The sequence below is a fragment of the Ranitomeya imitator genome, chromosome 1 (genome assembly GCF_032444005.1).
Source record: "Ranitomeya imitator isolate aRanImi1 chromosome 1, aRanImi1.pri, whole genome shotgun sequence".
NCBI classification, from domain to species: Eukaryota; Metazoa; Chordata; class Amphibia; order Anura; family Dendrobatidae; genus Ranitomeya; species Ranitomeya imitator.
In genome coordinates, this window is record NC_091282.1 from 505232098 (window position 1) to 505251977 (window position 19880).

The 19880-nt window shown below is 39.9% G+C and overlaps 1 pseudogene; it reads right to left on the minus strand.

Moving 5' to 3' along the window:
• Window positions 1-215: 215 nt before the first annotated feature.
• The window catches only part of LOC138675225 (atrial natriuretic peptide receptor 2-like), a 153027-nt pseudogene continuing 133362 nt past the window's right edge, over window positions 216-19880 (minus strand).

The window sequence follows — 19880 nt, forward strand, 5'->3', positions numbered from 1 at the left end:
TAACCTTAGCAAGTAATATGCATCGAACAGAAGCAGAAAAAATGTCACAAGCATATTTCGTTTTCTTTTTTATCGCTTAAAAATCTAAAGTTCTGATGTTGTATATACCATAACTTGCAGTAAAAGACGAGGATACCTTTAATAAAGTATTTTGGCAGTAGACCACCAAAGTTAGTAAACCTACACGTGCAACATCACCCATATTACAACTTATTGCAACGATCTTTATTGACGAGTTTATTCATATATCTAAAATGAAAAGTACATAGCTCTGCTATATTGCAGATAAAACTTTGATAATATTACATACAATCATCCACATTACAAACACAAGTAAGAAAAAAGAGTGGGCACTGCTTCACAAGTGCTGCTGTGCTCCACAATGATGCCCATATAATACACTGAATACATAGAATAACAACACTATCCAAAGTATTGTGTATCAAAACTTAATATTTCATTGGGATGATTAAAATCATAAAACAATGGAATAGGAACCAATGACCACAACTTGGGGTGCGAAATGTATCTTAGTTTCACTGCAGTGATTTGTAGTGTTGTAATTTAAAATGCTCCTCTATGAGAAATGATAAGGCTGACATTGACTAATAGAAGTGTCAAAGTCCAGAACCTTCTCAATAGTGAGAATTAATTATCAGAACTGTCCCGAGGAAAGTTCCTTGTTTCTTACAGTAGCCGGTTAACATTTTGCTTTTATTTTCTAAACTTTACTGGAAAAATGAGATGTGAGAAACATTGGTTATGAGGCAGATTTCATTGGTCCTTCAGACTTTTACACAACACTCCTTGGTAAGTAATACACATACACATTGAATTTATTCAATAAACCCTCAATAAATTCCTGATCTGCTTTAGAACCTAGTGTTGAACAATCCATACTATATTATAAGACATTTATGAACTGTCCATGTCAAGGTTAACGTCTTTCAAAATGAAGTAGACAAGGTGTCAATAGATAACACTCCGGGTATCAGATCAAATGACTGCCTTTCTTTTTCCTGCATGACTGCGGATGTATCAGGGATGATCTTCTGTGTTGATGTGCCAGTCTTACCCTCAAGCCAATACGTTGTCATATCGCCTTTGCCCTGTGTGAACAAAATGACATTATACAGATGTAAAACTCATCATTGGTTGAAGCATACTCTCAAAATACATGTCAGTCACTTTTGGCTAAACATACAACTAAACACAAAAATAAATAATTTTAAGTGTAAAATACAAACTGGTAAAACAACAGCTCTGTCTTGGTAGTCTGCCTGCTATATTAATTTGTCATTTAGTATCTAGAGCCTATATTACAACAAAAGATTTATCGGGAACACTTTTAAACCCCTTTACTTCCGAAGTCTGTTTGCACATTAATGACCAGGTCAATTTTTACAATTCTGACTACTGTCATTTAATGAGGTAATAACTCATGGATTTCACTGATTCTGAGACTGTTTTTCGTGACATATTGTACTTCATGATAGTGGTAAAATTTCTTCGATATGACTTGCATTTATTTGTGAAAAAAATGGTAATTTGGCAAAAATTTTGCAATTTTCAAACTTTGTCATTTAAGGGCATGAAAATTCAGAGATATGTCACACAAAATAGTTAATAAATAACATTCCCCACATGTCTACTTTACATCAGCACAATATTGGAACCAAATATGTTTTGTTAGGAAGTTTATAAGGGTTAAGTTGACCAGAGAGTTTGGATTTTTCCAACAACATTTACAAAACCATTTCTTAGGGACCACATCACATTTGAAGTCAGTTTGAGGGGTCTATATGATAGAAAATACACAAAAGTGACACCATTCTAAAAACTGAAACCCTCAAGGTGCCCACAACCACATTCAATAAGTTTATTAACCCTTTAGGTGCGTCACAGGAATTTTTGGAATGTGAAAAAAAATGAACATTTAAATTTTAGTTACAAAAAATTTATTTCAGATCCAATTTTTTTTATTTTGACAAGGGTAACAGGAAAAAATAGACCAGAAAATTTGTTGTGTAATTTCTCCTGAGCATGCTGGTACCCCATATGACGGAGAAAACCAATGTTTGGGCGCACGGCAGAGCACGGAAGGGAAGGAGCGTCATTTGAATGCAAATTTTGTTGGAACAATTGACGGACGCCATGTTGCATTTGGAGAGCCTCTGATGTGCTTAAACAGTGAATCTCCTCCACAAGTAACACCATTTTGGAAACTAGACCCCTCAGGGAGCTGACCTAGATGTGTGGTGAGCACATTGAACCCTCAGGTGCTACACAGAAGTTTATAACATTGAGCCGTGAAAACAAAAAATAATCACATTTTCCCCTCAAAAATATTATTTTGGCCCAAAATTTAGCATTTTCATAAGAGTAACAGGAGAAATTGTACCATACAATTTGTTGTGCAATTTCTTCTGAGTACGCCGATACTCTATATGTGGGAGAATACTACTTTTGAGGCACAGTGCAAAGCTCAGAAGGGAAGAGGCTCCATATCAGAATTCAGATTTTGCTGTAATGGTTTGAGGGGGCCATGTCATGAGGGTGCCATGAGGTGCCAGAACAACAGAAACCCCCTATATGTGAACTCATTTTACAAACTACACTCCCCAATTAATTCATCTAGCGGTGCAATGATCATATTGACACCACATTTACCTCACAGAATTTTATAACATTGGCGGTGAAGAAAAAATAACTACAATTTTGCCACCAAAATTTTGTTTTAGCCCCAGATATTACATTTTCACACAAGAAGTGGGTAAATGTTTCCCATAATTTCTACTGAACATGGCAATACTCCATATGAGGCTTTACAGTACTATTTAGCCATACATAGAGACTCGGTAGGAACAGAGTGCTATATGCCTCCTGGAGCGCAGAATTTCCTAAAACAGTTTGCGGACTCAATATACAGAGCCCCCTAAGTGCTAGAGAGCAGAATCCCCCTCCCCTCAAGTGACACCATTTTGGAAATTATACCCCTTTGGGAATTTATCTAGAGGTGTAGTAAAAATTTTGACTCCATGGGTATTTTACAGAAAGAAGCAGCAATGAATGTTGCCGAGTGAAAATTGCAAACTGTACTCTGTAGTGACTAGTATGTTGCAGTCACCATTACATTATGCCCAGCCTTGTTTCTGGATACACAGAAGGTCAAAATTGTTGGTATCCCTTATTTAATGACAGAAAAACCCACAATGGTAACAGAAATAATTTGAATCTGACAAAAGTAATAATAAATAAAAAAATCTATGAAAATGAACAAATGAAAGTCAGACATTGCTTTTCAACCATGCTTAAATAGAACTTTAAAAAAATAAAACTCATGAAATAGGCCTGGACAGAAATGATGGTGCCCCTGGAAATAATGTGACAAAATGGACATGTTAAATCAAGGTGTGTCCACTAATTAGCATCACAGGTGTCTACAATCTTGGAATCAGTGAGTGAGCCTGTATATAGTGCTACAGATACTCACTGTGCTGTTTGGTGACATGGTGTGTATCACACTCAACATAGACCAGAGGAAGCGAAGGAAAGAGTTGTCTCAGATTGGAAAGAACATTATAGACAAACATGTTAAAGGTAAAAGTTATAAGACCATCTCCAAGCAGCTTGATGATCCTGTGACTACAGTTATACACATTATTCAAAAATTTAAGATCCATGGGACTATAGCCAACCTCTCTGGACGTGGCCGCAGGAGGAAAATTGATGACAAATCAAAGAGACGGATAATACGAATGGTAACAAAAGAGCCCAGAAACACTTCTAAACAGATTAAAGGTGAACTTCAAGCTCAAGGAACATAAGTGTCAGATCACAACATCCGTTGTTGTATGAGCCAAAGTGGACATCATGGGAGACAACCAAGGAGGACACCATTGTTGAAAAAAATATCATAAAAAAAGCCAGACTGGAATTTGCCAAACTACGTGATGACAAGCCACAAAGCTTCTGGGAAAATGTCCTGTGGACAGATGAGACAAATAAATGGAACTTTTTGGCAAGGCACATCAGCTGTATGTCTATATAATCACAGACGGAAAAATGAAGCATATCAAGAAAAGATAAATGTCCCTACTGTGAAACATGGAGGAGGCTCTGTTATATTCTGGGGCTGCTTTGCTGCATCTGGCACAGCATGTCTAGAATCTGTGCAGGGTACAATGAAATCTCAAGACAAGCAAACGATTCTAGAGAGAAATGTGCTTCCCAGTATCAGAAAGCATGGTCTCAGTCGCAGGTCATGGGTCTTGCAACAAGACAGACCCAAAACATGCATCAAAAACACCCAAGAATGGCTGAGAGGAAAACAATGGACTATTCTGAAGTGGCCTTCTATGAGCCTTCTATGATGCTATTGAGCATCTTTGGAAAGTGCTGAAACATGCCGTCTGGAAAAGGCAACCTTCAAATACGAGACAACTGTAGCAGTTTGCTTTTGAGCAGTGGGCCAAAATACCTGTCCAGAGGTGCTGAAGTCTCATTGACAGGTAAAGGAATAGTTTGATTTCAGTGATTGCCTCAAAAGGTTGTGCAGCAAAATATTAAGTTAAGGGTACCATCATTTCTGTCCAGGGCTATTTCATGAGTTTTATTTTTTTTAATTCTGTGGAAGCATGGTTGAAAAGCAATGTCTGACTTTCATTTGTTCATTTTCATAGATTTTTTATTTATTATTACTTTTGTCCAATTTAAGTTATTTCTGTGACCATTGTGGGTTTTTTTGTCATTAATCGAGGGTTACCAACAATTTTGACCATGTGTATACATGCACCCGTAACTTATGCGGCCTCTCATCGCATCAGAAAAGCCAAACATGTGGACGCTATATGTAGTTTAGGTACACTGTGGGGCTCAGAAGGGAGGGGACATTTGGAATTAGGAGTGGAGAATTTGCTGAATTTCTTTTGGCAGGTGAGGAGCCATTTTGCTTTTCCAGAGCCTTTGCACTACCAGTACCTGGAAGCCCCCTATATTTCCATTAACAGATGACAGACCTGAGTGTGGACTTGCTTTTTTTCTGGATTGAGTTGAAGCTTTTATTGGGAACAATTTACATAATGTTTCAGATCACATTTATCCGGTGCTCTACGCTGAGCACTTACTTTGGGGTTTCCATCTAAATCTCTGAGTGACGTGATTCAGATGAAACCCCCGAGTGATCCATTCACTATAATAAGGCAGCAGACTTATTCTGGACTCCGTCTGGCCTCTGTTCAGTGGTATCCTTCTTTTCAGAAGTGCACAAACTGTGGCCAACTTTTATGCAATCCTAAAAAACGGAAACCACCAGATTACAGTGCCTTCATTTGCCTCATTATAGGGAATCTTCAGCCAGAGCTTCCATCTGAATCACGTATTTCAGAGATTTACATGAAAACCCTGGTGAAAGCGCTCAATGTAGAGCGCAGGATAAACGTGCACTGAGCCTTACTGCGATCTTTGGAAGCAGGTGAAGAATTGGTTTCATTAATGTTTTTCACTGTTTCTCGTATGGTGTAAGTGATTAGGTAACTTTATTCTTTGAGTCGGTGTGATTACAGCGATATCAGATTTATATCGGACTTTTACGTTTGGCTGCTGTCACAGAGTAAATGATGCTTTATATTGCAAAAAATAGTTTTTACATCACCATATTTTGAGTGCTATAATTTTTACATATTTTGGCCCACAGAGTCATGTGGGGGCTTGTTTTTTGCGAGACGAGTTGAATTTTTTTTGGTACCATTTTCAGACACCTGACAATTTTTAATTGCTTTCTATTTTGATTTTTGGGAGGTAGAATGAAGATAAACTAGCAAGTCATTATTAAGTCTTTTTTTTGGGGGGGGGGTTGTGGTTTATGTCGTTCCGTGTGTGGTAAAATTGATAAGGCAGTTTATTCTTCGGGTCAGTACGATTACAGCGATACCTGATTTATATTTTTTTATGTTTTGGCGCTTTTATACAATAAAAACTATTTTATAGAAAAAAATAATTTACTTTGCATCGTTTTATTCTAAAAGCTATAACTTTTTTACTTTTTCACTGATGGAGCTGTATGGCAGCTTGTTTTTCAGCGGTACCATGTTTATTTCTATCTGTTCTTTTGGTCACGTTTTATTCCACCTTTTGTTCAACAGCATGATTCTTAACTACTGTTTTGTATCTTGTTTTTTATTTTATGGTGTTCACTAAAGGGGTTAACTAGTGGAGCATTTTTATAGGTTGGGTAATTCCAGACACGGCAATACCAAATATGTGTACTTTTATTGCTTCTTTTTTTCATACAAATATTTATTTATGAATACAATACCTTTTGATTTTTTTTATAGTTTTTTTTATATTTTTACAATTATTAAAAAAAAACATTTTTTTTAACTTTTTTTACTTTGTCCCACTATGGGACTATCATTTTTTTTGCAAGCTGATCGCTTGTATAGCATGGGGATGCAGCAGCATCCCCTTGCTAAGCAAATTGTCAGCTCTGCACTGACAGAGAAAGTTGCTGATCATGCACTGGGCTTGATCAAGCAACTTTACCTAGCCTGTGTGTGCTCACGATCGCCTGGACATAATAATTCGTCCAGTGTCAATAAGTACCAGGACTCATGGGCGTATTATTTCTGCAAATATCGGAAAGGGGTTAAAGAACATTTCCCAGCACGTAGGCTCGCTAACTTGAAAAAATGAACAAACTGATCTCTTACTCACCCTTCCAAGGTCCAACGAAGCTTCTCTTGACTTCGTTGATAGGCTGCAGCGGTAATGTCGCATTCACAGTTCTGCAGCCAATCATTGGGCTCCATGGCTTGTGCTGCCTACGTCTGCAGAACCACTGAACTCAGTGATTGGTTACAGCATTGTCTATGCAACGTCACTGCTGTAGCCTACCAGCAAAGACCAGACCAGTGGCAGAAAGGCATTACTAGACTTGGAGAGGCTGGATGAAATTTTAGTTTGTTATTTTTTGAGTCTTTGATCATTTGAGCTCATGATATTTTAAAAGTACCCTTTTAAAAGTGATATTTTCTAACTATTGACATATAACATTTGGCTTATAGGGTATTTGATATGTTTTGTTGGTTTCCTGTTCTTCTCTGTAAGTACCTTGATTGATAGTATACCACGGCATACCAGTTTATATCCTCCAATTTGGCTTAACAAATCATGAGCAGTGGAACTGCACTGGATTTTCAGCGCTGCAAAAAAAATTAAAAACATTGTGAACAGGAAATTTGGTAAAATAATGTTTTATTGCAATGATTGTACTATGTTTAGCATGTCCACTGAACATATCTCTTCTAAGACAGAGTTAGTCTTATTTGATGGAGGCTATTTGGGTACACTTGAAAGGGTTTTTCCATGAACAAAAGTACATTTTAATCAATAGTTCTTGAAATGATAATAACTTCCACAATTGGATGTGTTTAAATAAAATGTCCCTGTGCTGAGATAATCTTATAAATGTGCCCCTGCTGTGTACTGTGTAATGGCCGTGTCTGACCGTACAGGGACATGTCTGATCATACCACATCTACTGGGCAGGGGAGGAAGCAAAAAATATACAGACAGGACAGCATGGGATCACAGCTGATTCTTTCTTTGAAATAAACCATTGCTTAAAATCAGGCAGGGACATGTTTTACCTCACAGAAGGAATAAGCTGTGATCCCCTGCTTTAAAATCTGTAATTTTTTTTTAACTCCCCTGCCCAGTAGCTGTGGTATGATCAGACCATGTTCCCGTATGGTCAGACACAGACATTACACAGTACACAGCAGGGGCACATTTATAAGGTTATCTCAGCACAGGAACATTTTATTTAAACACATCCAATTGTGAAAGTTATTCTTATTCCAAGATCTATTGATTAAAATTTACTTTTGTTCAGGGGGAAAACCCCTTGAAGCACAAGGACCTGCATCCTCTAGAGCTAAATCCCTGTTCGAAAGAAAAGAGGTCTTAAAGGGTTGATCTAATGTCTTAGACTTTCCAATTGGGAGGGGAAAGACCTTGTTAACAAGGTGTCCATTGGCTGCTTGCTAGATGGCAGCTATTGTGAGTCTACGATACTCACCGGTCATTCACAAGACTTGGCTGGCAGCAATAGACGTCATGCCAGCAGTTCCTCTAGATGTGGAATTGGGAGGCTAAAGCGAACGCCTTTAAAATGTCAGTGCTGTCCTGAATTCTGTTCTTGTGGCTGAATGGATGACTACAGCCATGTGCAAACATGTACTAACAGTTTAACATTTTTAGTCCATGAGTTTTCAGTCTATAAGTACACAGTGAGGGCCAATGCATTACAGAATGCGATAGTCAATAGTCACTTGTCACGTCTTCTCGCACTTTTGATAGCTTTGAAGTTATGTTTAGTCTGATGGTGTAAGAACATGTTGTCAAGGAACAGTAAGTGGCTTTTATCTTCTCACCTTGTTACAGATATGTCATCCACCACTTCTAATTTGGCTCTCAATTTAGAAAGCAAAACACAACCCTTTATTGATTTTACACAATGTTTCTACATTCAATGATGTCATGTGAAATTAATGTTTTTTGGGAATGTCCAGAAAATAATTGACCTATATTTGTATTATAGGGTAGATTGTGAAAGGAAGAAATCTAAAAATATCACCTTCACTTGTGGACTCCATTCTTGAAGCAGTGTTTACTGTGTCTCCGAACAAGCAGTATCTGGGCATTTTAGTTCCAACAACGCCAGCAACTACAGGTCCTACAAATCACACAATATATTTAATTATAAAGCTGTGAATATTGCAAATTATATTCTCTATAACCTGTCCGAAAAGAAAGGAACAATAGCAGTTATGGTACTATAGACGTAAGAGACTCTGATTGTAGTGGAGTAAAGTTGTAATAGGTGCTAGATGTATTATATTCATATTATTACATTACAACTCTTGTTCTTTTCTTTTTTGGATAGGCTAGCACCCTGAGATAGTCTTTTGGGACCTCGCTTCTGATCCCTTCCATATCCTTTTCTGATCGAATTGATCTTATATAAATTCTCGTGCTCTTTCTGAAGGAAGATTAAAGTTCCTTATAAACACAGAACTTTTGATATATGAATGTATAATCATTGTATCCCATATTGTATGGCAAATATTCCCTTAAATAACATACATGTGTGTTTGTTTTTCTGTATTTTTATTATAATTTGTCATTGTCACTATTCACTATTGTTCTTTTTTTATGTATTTTGCACAGTTATAAAAATAATAATAATAATTATTATTATTATTACTATAGCGCTAACATATTCTGCAGCACTGTACAGTTTGCACACGTTAGCAGTTCTGCTGGAGGTATAAGGGGATGAGGAAAATCTGTTTGTTATAGATGTCTACTTATTGGTACTGCTACACCACTATGGTGTATTATCACTATGTATTGAGGGAACTGCTACACAGTAACGTATATTACCATTTTCTGCTATTATGTATAATATGTTCCTGTCATTATATGCACATGCTTGTATTATTGTAGGGAGAGTGAATTACCCTGGGTTGACCACTAGATGGGGACACTGTGTAATATGGGAGTTCACACTATAAATAGTTAACTGTAGGAGGGGCACAGTGGGTTAAGTAAGCAAGGGCTTCCCGGTTTTAGTCAGTTGGGGCCAGGGTGCCAGTGTGGAACTCAGGGCCGGCTAGCCCAGGGTAACACCGTGCCCCGCAACATTTGCCACAAGAGTGGCCCAGCAGTTAGTATACAGGGGGCCAGGATACAGAATGAAGCACAGTAACACCAGAGATAGCGGTGCAGTATAAGTGGGATTGCAGGGCTATGGGAAGAAGGCTAAGCAGAATGGGAGCAAGGTATCCAAAATGTGGCAGATTTTTGTGTGGGCTGCTATTATAAGGACTGGAGTGAAATGGCAGAGAATACTCCCACAAGAAGCAGGAATTCTGGGCATTGAGGACACTGTGGGACCGGAGGAAATGAACCATCCTAGGACAGGCTTAGTGGCAGAGGGGAGAGGCAAGGGAAAGCATTGCCAATTGTTATAAGTGACTGTGCCTTGGATAATGCTGTGTTAAGTAAAGAAGTTGAAGTTAGAGTGAAGCCAGACTGTGACTCTTTAATTGCGGAAACCTCTGTAAAGAATACACGGTCGTACCGGGAGATCCCAGATGATGCAGAGAAGCAGCACCAAGGTATTCAGAGCAGAAAACATGATTGTGTACTGGGAGAGGGCCAGGGAGCGATACAGGGGTTTCTGTCAGCCATGACAGCAGCCCTGGCTCCCCCTTCCTACAGAGGTCTGAGAAGACCGAAACATTAAATATTATATGGATTGCCAATAAATCTGTTTCACTTTTTACAAAATCTGAGGGCCAAGTTTTCTGCAATTATACCTTAAAGAATTACTCCCATCCTCATAAACTGGTATTGTTGGTTAGTGCTTGCTAAAACAAACATTTTTGCAATTTACAGTTTATTAAAATTTTTAGCCGTACTTAAGATATTCTGCTTTTCTCTTCTTTATTTGTATACTGCTCATTGCCTAGTTGAACGACCACCATCTACTATATAATTGTCTAAGGGTCACTTCCGTCTGTCTGTCTGTCTTTCTGTCTGTCTTTGTCTGTCATGGATATTCATTGGTCGTGGCCTCTGTCTGTCATGGAAATCCAAGTCGCTGATTGGTCATGGCAAAACGCCCACGACCAATCAGCAACAGCCATAGTCTGGCAGCGAAATGGCCGCTGCTTTACTGCCCTGCAGTCAGCGTTGAGCGCTCACACAGGGTTAATGCCTGTGTAACGGACCGCAGTGTAACGCACTCCGTTACGCAGCTATTAACCCTGTGTGACCAACTTTGTACTATTGATGCTGCGTATGCTGGAGCCAATTCTGGAGCTTTGCCTGGCTCTTCCCATGGAAACCCGCGTTCGGGACCGTGTGACTGAACACTATGTGTTCGGTATGGTCCCGAATTTTACAGTTCGGGTTTGCCCATCCCTACTCATCACTACTAATGATATATTAATGGTAGGATCATGTCTTTATTCAGCTGTGCAGTTAAGAAGTTGAGGAAAAAGTGGGGAATGTGCTCTGGAAGTCATGGTTTAGATAACTGTGTGCTATTTTCTGCAGAGATAGGTCCTGGATGAAAGAAATGTTGGCAGTCTGCACTGGATGAAGAAGAAAAGCGAAAATGTTTTATTTCAACTAGAGACATCACAGTGTGTTACCTGTACAATTACACTATACACTGTATATTATGTACAAAGCTCCTGTGTATAATGGCACTGGTCTTGTCTTTGTGTGACAGTATTTGTTCCTTTTATGTGGTATTATTCCATCCCTATGTGGTAGTAATATGTGGTCTGATCATGGTGCAACAGTATTTGTTCCTTGTATGTGGTATCATTGGTCATTTTAAAAAAATGTATGTGAAACATATTCTGCAATGGCCAAGTCAATCATCACATTTCAACATGAGCATTGAGCATACATTCCACATGCTTAACACAAAGCATAAGGCAGAAAGATGCACAAACAAGCAACAACTGAAGTCAGCTGTAGTGAGGTCCTGGCATAGCATCACAAAAGAGGAAACCCAGTGTTTGGTGATGTCCATGGCTTTCAGACATGAGTATTAAAGGATTCTCTACAAAGTATTAAAAATTGACATTTTATTTTTAGTAAAAAGTTATTTTGTTCAATTACTTTTGAGACCATGAAGTAAGGAGGTTTTATAGAAAAATGGTTGCAGTTCCTAAATGTTTCACAGGACATTTTTGTTTAACCTCTTTAAATAAACCTGAAAGTCTACACTTAAATTGCATCTCAGTTGTTTCAATGCTGAGCGCAAATCACAAAAATGTGTTCACTCTCCAAACATTTCTGGACCTAACTAGTAATAAATTGTTGCTATCACTTGTTTACTCTGCCAAGGTTGGTAATGCGAGCCTTTCTTAGAAGGAAATATTCCCAGCATGCTATATTTTCTACATACCTGAGTGAATTCCTGCTCGTATCCTTAGCTGAGTGTTGGGCTTATGCGGTATTCTAAAAGTCTTGCACACAGCCACTAAGTCTAATGCCATACTTGCGATCTCACTTGCATGGTAAATACCATTCTCTTTGGGAACTCCAGACACAACCATATCTATGTAAAACCAAAATGTACATGTAAAAAGGTACTGAATCATTTGTATTTCACATATTCATCTGTTTATTCACTGCTGTCACCTATTCTGTGAATAAACAGACTAAGCTTCACTAGGCAAGATTACTCAAGCCAAGGGCAAAAAAATAATGGAATATCCTCATAATGGGATACTTTGAAAGGATAGCCATGACTATTTAGTGATGGAGTGAGCACAAGATTGGTGACCTCTTCTGGCTGTCTCTGAACAATAATGTAGATAATTTTCAGGCAGTGAGATAATAGAGAGGTGCAAAAAAAAAAAAAAACAACAACAGTAAAAAGTCCAAAACAAGTTCCAACAGGTCGAGAAAATAAATTCTAGCAAGGCTGTCATTGACCTGTCAACTTAAGTTCTATTTCCGCCTGGAAGGAAGGAACGCTAATCTTGCCTAATTACACAGTCTGAATGATTACTAATGGGAATAAAACGATCTGTCCAATGGTTTTTATTTTTTTTTAAACAATTTACCAGACAACAAGATTGTTTACACGGTATGATAATTGGAAAAAAAACTTCTTACAAATGCTCATTTTACAATAGTCAGTGTTTCTGAATGAACCTTTAAAGGGACACTGTCACCTGAATTTGGAGGGAACAATTTTCAGCCATGGAGGCGGGGTTTTCGGGTGTTTGATTCACCCTTTCCTTACCTGCTGGCTGCATGCTGGCTGCAATATTGGATTGAAGTTCATTCTCTGTCCTCCATAGTACACGCCTGCGTAAGGCAAGATCGCCTTGTGCAGGCGTGTACTACATAGGACAGAGAATGAACTTCAATCCAATATTGCAGCCAGCATGCAGCCAGCAGGTAAGGAAAGGGTGAATCAAACACCCGAAAACCCCGCCTCCATGGCTGAAAATTGTTCCCTCCAAATTCAGGTGACAGTGTCCCTTTAAGCATAGATTCTCTCATCCAACAGAATCGGGTTAGTTATGCTAATGACAGTCATTACAAACTCTGATCAGCATAGTGTGATTTATCTCGGATGCGAGAATCAAAGCACATTGTGAGAAGAAGATGAAGGACAACATTTATCCATAGTTCCATTCCATAAGTCAGCAGAAATAGGTCTGCGCTCGGATGTCTCCAATGATTTCCATGACTTGAATGAGCGAGTCTAGACCAATTTACGAGTAAAATTGCAGCATACTGAGATTATTTATTCACATTCTCATCAAAATCGGATTGCACTCATCTGACTAATTCAGTGAGCAAGCCCTTAAAGTGAATATCCACACTTAAAGAAAATCGGTCACCAGGTTTTTGCCACCTGATCTGAGAGTAGCATAGTGTAGAGACAGAAACCCTGATTCTAGTGCTGCATCACTTACTGAGCTGCTTACTGTAGTTTTGATACAATAACTCTTTTATCAGAAGGATATTATCGCTACAGGACTAGTAAACCTGGTGCCAGGTAGTCCTCCATATTCATGAGCTCTGAATCCCCACCCACACCATTGATAGGCAGTTTTCTGCTCCTCTGATAGTGATTTTGAGTTCAGGGCAGAGGAACTTAGACAGCGTTTTCTATCACGTGGGTACAGTCGTAGGATGGTTAAGACTGCCTACCATCGAGCAAGGCATGCTTCCCGACATGATTTGCTATATAACACTGAGTCTAGACGTAAACCTAGGGTTGATCAAACAGTGGGAATAGTAACAACATCTAGCTCTCAGTCCAATAGGTTTCGCTCTATCTTACAGAGGGCATGGACGATCCTTCGGGTTGATCCAATTATTAGTACATTTATTCCATCTAAGCCCTCCATGTCGTTTAGACATGCTAAAAACTTGAGGGACCACCTTGTCTCCAGCCATTATGCTGAACAGAAAATGCCCATGTTTATGGATAGTTTTAGAATAAGGGGTGGTTGTGTTCTTTGTGGCCGATGTGTCGCCTGCCCTAACATTGATCAGTGCATCTGCCATAATTCCTTTGGGCATATTTGATACTACTGTGCACTTTTCTGTCTGCATATGTGCAGCACTATGCAGTGCTGGCATGTTTCCCATAATCAAAATGGCCACCAAGGGAGTGAGTTGCTCAGCTTCGCCCTGCCTTCCCTTCTGGCGCCGCCCACTGTCTGACGTGTTGGTCACATGGGGCCCCATGTGATCCTGCGTCAGCGGGCAGGGTTGTTGCTGTTGTGTGGGCGGGACGTTTCCCAGCTGCTGGCCGACATACTCTTCCGGCATAGGTGAGCTATTAATATTGCTATTCATCGCAGCACATCCCCTGAGGAAGGAAGGTAACTTCCGAAACGCGCATCAGGGAGGGCAAGAGACAGCGTGAATCCCCTCTGCACATTACTGGGTATGTTTACTTGATTGTGATATCTGTGTTCAATTTGTTGGCATTATTGTTCATGAAGTCGCATACCTGCATTTATTGAATATCTAGGGATCGTCATTCTGCTTGTCACCGCCTTTATATGCAGCATTGTCTGTCACTTTTTTAGCCATGTTGTTTGTCAGTTGATCTTTTTGTATTAATAAATTCATTGTTTGCAATATATTTATAATCTGTTTTGGACTTTTTTTCACTGAATTTTTTCTGTGGTGGTTCTCATATTGATCTCAGTGGGTCCTTATTGTTCCAGTAATTTAGCTATGGAATATATCTTTATGCATATACTTTGCAACATTTTGTATTGATCATGCTATATTCCAGTAGCTGTATGTGTTTATCTGTTTGTTAGTTTTCTGCCCATGCATAATGTACACAAAAAACTGCTAATCTGTAGTGTGGGTGGGGTTACACAAAGTTCAGCATTCTGAGAGCTGATAGATCTGCAGCAGATCAATCAATGATTTTATAAAAAATTTAATACAGATCCAAGTAAGTAATACATCGCTGGAATCAGGGCCTCATAAATGGGGTAGGAAAACCTGGTGACAGATTTAGTTCAAACATTCTGTGCTGTGAGGCAGCATCTGGTGTTATTTGCGAGGGTCGCTATGTGTCCCCAGGATGCACTTAGAAGCGTATTAGATCTGCTGGAGTGCCTTGTGGTCACCACAGGATGCCTGCGAGTCACAAGGCAGAGTAAAAGTAAGCATGAACCTGGTCAGGTTATGTGGCCAAGGAATTGTTCAGGAAAACCCGGTATGGACTTTTATTTTTGAAGTGGACTCCAGGAAGGTAGTGGGGCCAGTCCATTTCCCCCAGGTTCATCCAGGCCATATCTTATAAGTCACAAACAACAAGGGAAAAGAGAGTGGCACAGCTCTTATAATCCAAGAACAATGGTGGCACACAAATATTGTGTATCGCAGTCTCTAGCATGGAGATGGTGGTGCTGTCCGCAGGAAAACAGTCCAACAAATCTTAATAAAAAGAGAAAAAAAGCGCAGACGCACTCACCAAATGCAGTCACAAGTGTCCTTTATTTCAGTGCCAACCGGCACATTCTTCACGGCACGGGGTAGAGGGTAACATACAGGGAGAGTGCAACAGGTCAGACCTGTTGCACTCTCCCTGTATGTTACCCTCTACCCCGTGCCGTGAAGAATGTGCCGGTTGGCACTGAAATAAAGGACACTTGTGACTGCATTTGGTGAGTGCGTCTGCGCTTTTTTTCTCTTTTTTTTTTTTCTTTTTTTTTCTCTTTTTTTTCTCTTTTTTTTTTCTCTTTTTATTAAGATATCTTATAAGTGGCCCACAGTCACAGGTGGTTCTTTTGTAAAAACCCCTGCAGCAGTGGGTTGGGTGTGTCAGTGTTTGTCTTGGAAGCTGACGGAAGCGGAGGCTTTGCAGAGCTCTTCCTGTGTGAGGCAACAAGCAGAGCCAAAAGCCTGGCACCCCCAGCGGTGCAGTCGCCCACGGCAACCGGTCACACTAGTTTTCCTGGCTGCGATCCAGAGGATCTATTTTACTTTCTGTTTGTGAGTACGCTGTACATTAAATGAGACTTTATTTTGAACTTTTGCCGGGTCACTGCCTTCTCACTGCACAGCAAGGTCACCGCTGCTAATAAATGTTAGAATTTATTCTTGTAAGGAAGAGGCACATTAGCTTCACCTTGTTGAATCTTTCCAAAATTACTTACAGGCATCACCTATGGTCTCAACTTTATATACTCCATAATTGTCAATAATGTCATCAAAGGTGGTGTAGAGTTTGTTAAGGAAATCTACCACTTGGTAAGGGGTACTGGTGCTGGACAAGTGAGTGAATCCAACAATGTCACTACAAAGATAAAACAAACACATAAAATACTTGTTAACATTTTTTTTTAGTTTGGCACTATTCTGAAAAACATGAATGCTATAAAGATTGCCAAACCTAGCTCTACATATTCATCTGATCTCCAGTGGAAATGTGTTATGTAAGATATGAATTATTTGGTATGTCATGCCAATGCTCTGTAGGTGCCAGAAATTAAAACATGCGTAATTTTAGGATGAGATTTTATATTTAGCATTTTCGGATGTATCATTATTATAGTGGACATTATACTTTTTTTTAGCCTTTGTGCAGACTGTAATTTCTTTGAAAATTGTCAGCAAGCCTCCTGGAAATAATGAAAGATGCAATAAACACTGAGGGTAGAATAGAGACTCAAAATATTTGAACATATGATATTATACATTTTTCAACATTAAAATTAAAACACCAAGAAGGAAAAGTCATAGAGTTCTGGAAATCACAGGATTGTTAGACATGTTAATGATATGCAAATGATGAAAAAATGGGAATAACATTTTCAAAATATCTCAAATTATTCAGTAACGAATATGAGCACCAGGTTCAAAAATATACATGCCTACCCACCTTGGCATGATATCAATGAGGTTATTAATGGTTGTCTGAGGAATGTTCTGCCACGTGAAATGCACTTCACAATAACATGCATCAAGGAGCTGTGTTCAAAAACGGGTCCTGGAACACTTTTAGAAATGTGGCTATACAACTAGATCCATGACCGAATAAATGTAACACTGAGCAATTTGTGTACCAGGACTGAATACTAGAAGGCTCTGGTTACCGCACATTATACCACCCCACACCGAGCATTGGACAGGTATGGCCTACCCTAATGAAGAACTCTATGGTATTAACTGCAAGATTTCTAAACCAATATCCAACTATCATTATGTCCAAGACAAAAGTGGAACTCATTACTGAAGAGGATGGGCCTCTATTATAGCCCCTATTGCCATCTTGCTCTTCTCCATGATAGCCTTTGAGCTGTGGCATGAGGTCAATGGAACCCATGTAGCTGAACGCCTGTCTTGAATGTAATGTCTAATTACAAATGCAGTATAGAATGATACTCATACTCTGACAATCTATTCGTGCAGTGTGTCGCCTCTGTGCTCCTCTTGCTGTCATTCCAGATCATCGTTGTTCTCCCAACCACTTGCATTCACAACATTGACCAGTGATGACTAGGGTTGAGCGAAACGGGTCGAACATTTTCAAAAGTCGCCGACTTTTGGCTAAGTCGGGGTTTCATGAAACCCGATCCGACCCCTGTGCGGGGTCGGCCATGCGGTACGCGACTTTCGCGCCAAAGTCGCGTTTCAATGACGCGAAAAGCGCCATTTCTCAGCCAATGAAGGTAAACGCAGAGTGTGGGCAGCGTGATGACATAGGTCCTGGTCCCCACCATCTTAGAGAAGGGCATTGCAGTGATTGGCTTGCTGTCTGCGACGTCACAGGGGCTATAAAGAGGCGTTCCCGCCGACCGCCATCTTACTGCTGCTGATCTGAGCTTAGGGAGAGGTTGCTGCCGCTTTGTCAGAAGCAGGGATAGCGTTAGGCAGGGTCCATTAACCACAAAACCGCTTGTGCTGCAGCGATTTGCACTGTCCAACACCACCCTCGGTGTGCAGGGACAGTGGAAGTTTTTTTTTTTTTTTTTTTCCCCTCAGCGCTGTAGCTCATTGGGCTGCCCTAGAAGGCTCCCTGATAGCTGCATTGCTGTGTGTACGCCGCTGTGCAAACCAACTGCTTTTTTCAAAGCACAAATCCTCTTGTTCCTTCCTTTCTGCACAGCTATCTTTTTTGTTTGTCCACACTTTTTATTTCATTTGTGCATCAGTCCACTCCTTATTGCTGCCTGCCATACCTGGCTGAGATTACTGCAGGCAGGGAGATAGTAGCTGCCTGCCATACCTGGCTGAGATTACTGCAGGCAGGGAGATAGTAATTGTAGGACATTCCCTGTTTTTTTTTTTTTTTTTTTTTTGGTGGGAGATTAAGATTGGCAATTTGGCATTTCTGCTAGAGTGCCATCCCTGTGTGTGCCATCTCTCTCACATAGTGGGCCATAGAAAGCCTTTTCATTTTTCTGTATTTTTTTTTGTGGGGTGTATAAATTCTCCCTGATAAAAATACAGTGGGAGATTAATATTGGCCTTTGGGCTTGTGTGCCAGTCCTGAGTGTGCCATCTCTCTCACAAATAGTGGGCCATAGAAAGCCTATTTATTTTTTTTTTTGGTTTTATAAATTCTCCCTGAAAAAAAGGGAGATTAATATTGGCCTCTGGGCTTGTGTGCCAGTCCTGAGCGTGCCATCTGTGCCAGCCCTGAGCGTGCCATCTCTCTCACAAATAGTGGGCCATAGAAAGCCTATTTAATTTTTTTTTTTGTTTTATAAATTTTCCCTGAAAAAAGGGAGATTAATATTGGCCTCTGGGCTTGTGTGCCAGTTGTGAGCGTGCCATCTGTGCCAGTCCTGAGCGTGCCATCTCTCTCACAAATAGTGGGCCATAGAAAGCCTATTTAAATATTTTTTTGGTTTTATAAATTCTCCCAGAAAAAAAGGGAGATTAATATTGGCCTCTGGGCTTGTGTGCCAGTCCTGAGCGTGCCATCTGTGCCAGCCAGCCCTGAGCGTGCCATCTCTCTCACAAATAGTGGGCCATAGAAAGCCTATTTAATTTTTTTTTTTGTTTTATCAATTTTCCCTGAAAAAAGGGAGATTAATATTGGCCTCTGGGCTTGTGTGCCAGTTGTGAGCGTGCCATCTGTGCCAGTCCTGAGCGTGCCATCTCTCTCACAAATAGTGGGCCATAGAAAGCCTATTTAAATATTTTTTTGGTTTTATAAATTCTCCCAGAAAAAAAGGGAGATTAATATTGGCCTCTGGGCTTGTGTGCCAGTCCTGAGCGTGCCATCTGTGCCAGCCAGCCCTGAGCGTGCCATCTCTCTCACAAATAGTGGGCCATAGAAAGCCTATTTAATTTTTTTTTTTGTTTTATCAATTTTCCCTGAAAAAAGGGAGATTAATATTGGCCTCTGGGCTTGTGTGCCAGTTGTGAGCGTGCCATCTGTGCCAGTCCTGAGCGTGCCATCTCTCTCACAAATAGTGGGCCATAGAAAGCCTATTTAAATTTTTTTTGGTTTTATAAATTCTCCCAGAAAAAAAGGGAGATTAATATTGGCCTCTGGGCTTCTGTGCCAGTCCTGAGCGTGCCATCTGTGCCAGTCTTGAGCGTCCCATCTCTCTCACAAATAGTGGGCCATAGAAAGCCTATTTTATTTTTTTTTTGGGTTTTAGAAATTCTCCCTGAAAAAAGGGAGATTAATATTGGCCTCTGGGCTTGTGTGCCAGTTGTGAGCGTGCCATCTGTGCCAGTCCTGAGCGTGCCATCTCTCTCACAAATAGTGGGCCATAGAAAGCCTATTTAAATATTTTTTTGGTTTTATAAATTCTCCCAGAAAAAAAGGGAGATTAATATTG